The 6,477-nt window shown below is 39.8% G+C and overlaps 1 pseudogene; it reads right to left on the bottom strand.

Moving 5' to 3' along the window:
* Positions 1-4,188: 4,188 nt before the first annotated feature.
* Positions 4,189-6,239, bottom strand: LOC101594112 (annotated as a pseudogene).
* Between the last annotated feature and the right edge of the window lie 238 nt (positions 6,240-6,477).

Below are 6,477 nucleotides of genomic sequence, written 5' to 3'. Positions count from 1 at the left end.
ACTTCATGTCAAAATCTAACCTCATCATCAAAATCAGGTTGGATTTTACATATTCAAGATGAGTACTCTACAATCCCCTGGATGATCTTTCTGTCATGGACAGTTCATATTTTGTTATCTCTGTAAGGGACCCACAATGAATAATGAGGAAAATCTTATCTCACAGCAAATTCCAAATGTTTAGAAATTTCCCTTACTGGAAGATGAATAATTCTTATTTTTTAATTAGTTTTGTACTTAGTGAATACAGTCAGTCTGGTACCATTGGTAGCATCCTCTCTGTCCTACACCCTCCACAGGGACCCTCCTTGTTGGGATATATGCATCGTGCATTGTGGGGTCAGCCATCAGTTATGGGTAGGAGGAAATGTCTCTGTGCATCATGACCCAATGTGTGGCTCTGACATTCTTTCTGCCCTTATTTCACAAATTTCCCTGAGCCATGTTGGGTTCACACAATGCAAGTAGGTATTGTTACTGCCATTTCAGTAGAATGCTCAAAAAAAAAAAAAATCACATACAACTTAGGATTCTGAGAATGATAGACACTGAAAAATGAATGGAAATCCAACATCTTTTTTTTGTTGTTTGTTTTTTTTGTTTGTTTTTGTTTCTCTTGCAAATCCCTCAATCTTATTCTTTGATTTTGCTCTGGGAAGCAAGCTAAACACTGACACAACAGCTTTTCTCAGCTAGAAACTCAGGATAAATAGTAGTCAACATGTTTTCCTCCTAGCCACCACATCCAGTCTGCTGACTACAGAAATGTTCATGTGAGCATCACTAGAGCAAATACAGTTATAACTGTACATAAGACCTGGAGGTCATAGATCAGAGACTAACACTTATATTTTCTATTTTCTCATACCAGTGAGTTTTTCTCTGTTATGGTACATCCCTTGATATTGCTTCCCCACTTAGGTTTTACAATGATATTAATACTCCATGATGATACATTTATTTCTCTATGGTATCATTGTGCAAATATAACTATTTTTAATAATTTTTGAGGGTATTTATTTATTTATTCATTTGAGAGCAACAGACAGAGAGATAAAGAGGGAGAGAGAGAGAGAGAGAGAGAGAGAGAGAGAGAGAGAGACAGAGACAGAGAGAGAGAGAGAGAGAATGGGCACACCAGGGCTTCCAGCCACTGCAAACAAACTCCAGACACATGTGCCCCCTTGTGCATCTGGCTAACATGGGTCCTGGGGAATCGTGCCTCGAACTGGAGTCCTTAGGCTTCACAGGCAAGTGCTTAACCGCTAAGCCATCTCTCCAGAAACCAAACATAACTATTTTAGAGAACTACCTAATTGTAGTTCTTGATAGAATTTGTTGCTAAAATAAATCCATTCTGGTTGTATTTTCAGTTTTTCCAAGTTTTTTTTTTATTTCTTTATTTATTTGAGAGAGAGAAGAATGAAAGAAGCAGAAAGAGAAAGAGAGGAATGGAGGGGGAGAGAGAGAATGGGCACACTAGGGCCTCCAAACACTGCAAAAGAACTCCAAACACATGTGCCCCTTTGTGCTTATGTGTGTCCTTGGGAATCAAACTGGGGTTTGTTGGCTTGCAGGCAAATGTCTTAACCACTAAGGCATCTCTGCATGACTTACAATGAGTTCTTTTTTTCATTAAATACTTTATTTTTTTATCTATTTATTTATGAGAGAGAGAGAGAGAGAATGGACATGCCAGGGCCTCCAGCCACTGGACATGAACTCCAGATGCATATGCCACCTTGTGCATCTGGCTTACATGTGTACTGGGGAAACAAACCTGAGTCCTTTCATTTTTCAGGAAATTGTCTTAACCAATAAGCCATCTCTCCAGCCCATGATCAGTTCCTTAGTACCGTCTTGCTCAAAACTTTGGCTAGTAACTTCAAACAAATAAGTATAGTTCTCATAAAAGCATATTTATTAATGATCTATCTTAATACACCTAACAATTTTTTATTAAATTTAAGAAATCATTTTATATTATTAAGTACTCAATTATTACTATTATTTACTTTTTCTCAATTGTGTAGAAGGGAAAATAACTAACTAGAAGATGATATTAAGCATCTTAAATGAATTGAACTAAGTTAATTTTAAGTGTTAGTGAGAGGTTCAGTGCAATGTCTACTATTAATAAACATCAATCAGTCCAACCCTTCCTACCATTAATAAATATTCAGTCCTCAGAGAACAGGCCACACCAGTGCTTGTCTATTGAATAAAGAACTATTCATATTGCCACATGATTCTGGCTCTGTGACTGCTCTGAGATGATTATGTATTAGAAATAATATCACAGTCTTTGCCTCAAGTGTATGTGTTCAGAGTTGTAGGTGAGTAGAGTCATTCCAACTTGAGTTCCCAACCAGGCTAATGTATATACTTGCTCTAGCAAGGACCGTTTTTCTGAACTCCCTAAGTGAGCATGATTAATAGATAGAAGTCAAAAAGAATGAAAAAATGATGACAGTTGTATGTTTTCCTTTAGTATGTGAAGTGAAAAAAGAGAGACATAGTTATTTGAGTGGAATCAACATTTTTAAGCTAAGGAAAGGAGACTGCTTAAAACACTGCACATTGCAGAAGGAAAGAAGAGCCAAATTTATCTATGACAAGAGAGTAAAACTTTTATAATAAATATTTATTTAAAAACACAATGGCTAAGGCAGCTTAGAGTCTATTTCCACTACTTATACACTTTAAACTTTAAAAGTTTATTTCACACCCACTCATAGCCTTAAATATATGTGAAGAATTTGATTAGCTTTCTAGTAAATTTCAAATTTTGAAAGTAGCCAAAGTTTCATGAGGCATGGATATGAAAATGTTATGGAAATAAAACTTCATACGGGTGGCTAAAGAGATTTCTTGCCTGTGAAGCCTAAGGACCTATGTTCAACTCTCTGGATCCCACATAAGCCAGATGCACAAGGTGATGCAATCACACAAGGTCTCACATACCCACAAGGTGGTGCACACATCTGGAGTTTGATTACAGTGGCTAGAAACCCTGGTGCGTCAATTCCCTCTTTCCCTCTCTCTCTTTTTCTTTCTCTCATTATCTTGCTTTCACTCTCTCTCTCTCACTCAGAAAAAAGAAAAGAAGAGTTTATATGGGCCAAAATTTATTTTTAAGTTATAAAGATATTTATCCAAAGCAAAAACTATGCATCTAATTCATATTTTTATATAGCATGTGAGATTTCAAGTTACATCAATTATTTTTCTAATATTTTGTGAAGCATTTGATATCTGGTTTATTTTTCTTTCTTTTGGGGGGAATAAAGGGGTTTGTTTCAGGCTTATGGATTCAAGGAAGTTTTTCCTTCTCTTTTAAATTTTTAAAAACTTTTAAATATTTATTTATTTATTTGAGAGAGGGAGGGAGGGAGAGAGAGTGATAAGGAGGCAGGTAGAGAAAGAGAGAATGGGAGAGCCAGGGCCTCTAGCAAACAAATTCCAGATGCAGGTGCCACCTTGTGCATTTGGCTTGTGTGAGTACTAGGGAATCAAACCTGGGTCCTTAAGCTTTTCAGACAAGTGTCTTAACCATTAAGCATATGTGCAGCCCTCTTCCTTCTTTTAATATATATCCTTAGCACTAATCTCAGTATTTTATTTTATTTTTTTAAAGTTGTTTTCTTTATTTATTTGAGAGTAAGAGAGAGAGAGAAAGAGGCAGAGGGAGAGAGAGAGAGAATGGGCATGCCAGGGCTTTAAGCCACTGCAAATGAACTCCAGACATGTGCGCCCCCTTGTGCATCTGGCTAAGGTGAGTCCTGGGGCATCAAGCCTCCAACCCGGGTCCTTAGGCTTCGTGGGCAAGTGCTTAACCACTAAGCCATCTCTCCAACCCTAATCTCAGTATTTTAATGTTTGTACCCAGAAAAAGAAAAAAAAAAAATCTGAGCACCTTACAATCTCAATCTCAAGCAATATCTCTACCTAATCTTTCCTTGCTACTGCCTTATTAATGGGGGTGGATCACAGCCCTGAATTTGTACAAGACTTACTCCTGGAATTTTTCTAACCAAAAGTGGGCAAATTAGTACTAGGAGTAGAGCCTAATAAATGGGAGAGCTAACTCCTGGTATACCCAACCCAGGTGTGGGCTACTTGCCTCTGGATGTCATGAATGGCTGGCTACCTCGCTGCCTTAGAAAACATCGCAAACATTCTGATCCTTTATTCTTTGATCTCAGTGAGGACACCAGCAGCTACCATAGAGCCACCATAGCACAGCATGAACCTTCCCAGCTCTTTGAAGTCTTTGTAGAGCTCAAGAGCCACAGGTCTTTGTATCTGCAGCTCTACCAGTGCATTCTGGCCTTTGGTCAGCAACTTAAGCTTTTTCTTTGTGACTTCACCAGTGCTTTTGTGTAATAACAGCAGGCTCACTTACAGTTTGGTAGTGTAACAGTACAGGAAATACTTTAGTGATAGGAATTTCAATATTAAAGATGAGGATCCAAGCTCTGAAACGAGTGCAAGCTTTAATGGGTTCTTTGGGACCACAAAATATACAACCAACATTGATTTTATTGATATCCATCCCAACCAGAGTGAGACTAACATGATCGCCTGCTGCTGCCCAATCAACAGGTTCATCATGCAGAGTGATTCCTTTTGCAATACAAGTTTCATTAGGAGGCATTGATAATAGTCCGTCACCAGTTTGAACATAGCCAGCTTCAATTTTACCAGTCACACAAAATCCAGATCTTTGATCTTTGAAGACATCAGACACACATAATCTAACGGGCTTGTCAAAAAATAAAAATAAAAAAATAAAGGGCTTGTCAATATAGCGCTGAGGAGGCTTGAAGGAATAAATTTGTTCTAATAAACACAACCCTTTATACCATTTGGTGAGGTCACTGGACTAAAATCTTGTGACTAGGTTTTCACCACTAAGACCACTTGTAGGGATAAAAGCTACATCACTCTCCTTAAAACCTGCTTGCTTAAGAAACTGCCCAAGTTTTCCAGTGATCTCTCGAAATCTTTCTTGTTGCCAATTAACCTAATCCATTTTATTGACAGCAATGGCAAGCTGTGTCACTCCAAGAGATCTGACCAAGAGGCCATGCTCCCGCATCTGTTCTCCAGTCTCAAACCCAGCTTCAAATTCTCCTCTGCTAGCATCCACCACTAAAGCAGCTACATCTGCCTGGGCTGCTCCTGTAATCACGTTTGGAATGAAATCCTTATGGCCCGTGGCATCCATTAAGGTAATCACTTTGGTTTTGGTTTCATATTTTGTCATACCAACATCCATTGTCACTCCCCTTTCCCTTTCTTCACCAGTCTCATCCAAGACCCACGCGTATGCAAAGGAAGCCTTGCTGGCCTTCTTGGACTCCTGCTCATACTTGTGCATGGTTCTTTTGTTCACGTGACCCAGGAGGTAAAGCATATGACCCATCAGGGTGCTTTTCCCAGCGTCAATATGACCAATGACCACCAGGTTGAGGAGCTGCTTCCCTCCTTGCCGTTTCTCCAGTTCTGCTCTGACATCCATCTGCAGCCGCAGCTTACTCAACTTCTTCCCTGGTGTTGGCATTAAATTCTGCTCTTCTGCTGCTGGAATGGAGGGGGCTGCAAGAGGTACTTTACAAACGGACTCAAAAACACTAGAAGAAGCAATGTTGGCATCTTCCCCAGAGGGTCCCTTGTGCGGAGTGTGGAAGCTATCGCCATTTTCTTCAGCAGTTACTCCAGGCACTTCAAATCCCATAGTTGGCTTCTTTCCAGATACAGTCATTTTAGCAACTTTTGGCGCAATTTCAGATTCACTTCGAGATGACTGAGATCCTATTGATTTTCCTTTCGCTGTTTTCCCTGCAGGTGCTGCCCTTTCACTCTTGCCCTTCAAAATGTTATTTTGTTCCAGAGCCACTGACAAAGCCTTCTGCATGTCAAGCTTATTCTTCAGGACGGCTTCAATCATGACTTCGTCGACAGAGCATCTCCCAGCACCTCTCTCATGTGGTCAAGGCAGGAATGAAGAGAGCTTGATCAATTTCACTTAACTGGTGATTCAAGAGAGAATTGGAAGAATCTTTCAGTTCTTCATAATCATATTCTTCTACAGGTCTGTGTCGTCGGGAGTAAATAAAGTGAGCAGCTGTTAATGGTGAAATACAATAGTTATCCTCTACAGCCTGGACATAGAGATCATTATCTTCAAAATCTTCATCATAGTTGTAACCTCGGACATTGCGGTGTCGTGCCATGGCCGCGCGGTTCGGCCTTCGCCCTGACCCTGTCCCCAACACTTGGCTCACACACGCCAAGCGCGGACCGTAGGCCACTCACATGCTATCTTGGCTTCCGGCAGCCCTCTGCGCTGCGCCTAGGTCCCGCGCATGCGTGACGTTGTAATGCCCAAATATTCATCTTTTAATTTATTAGTTGATTTTTTTTATAAAGCAGTTGTACTCTTAGATACCCATATCTTCACTACAATTCTAC

This window comes from Jaculus jaculus, chromosome 9 (assembly GCF_020740685.1).
Source record: "Jaculus jaculus isolate mJacJac1 chromosome 9, mJacJac1.mat.Y.cur, whole genome shotgun sequence".
Taxonomy (NCBI): Eukaryota; Metazoa; Chordata; class Mammalia; order Rodentia; family Dipodidae; genus Jaculus; species Jaculus jaculus.
This window is presented reverse-complemented; position numbering and strand designations above follow the sequence as displayed.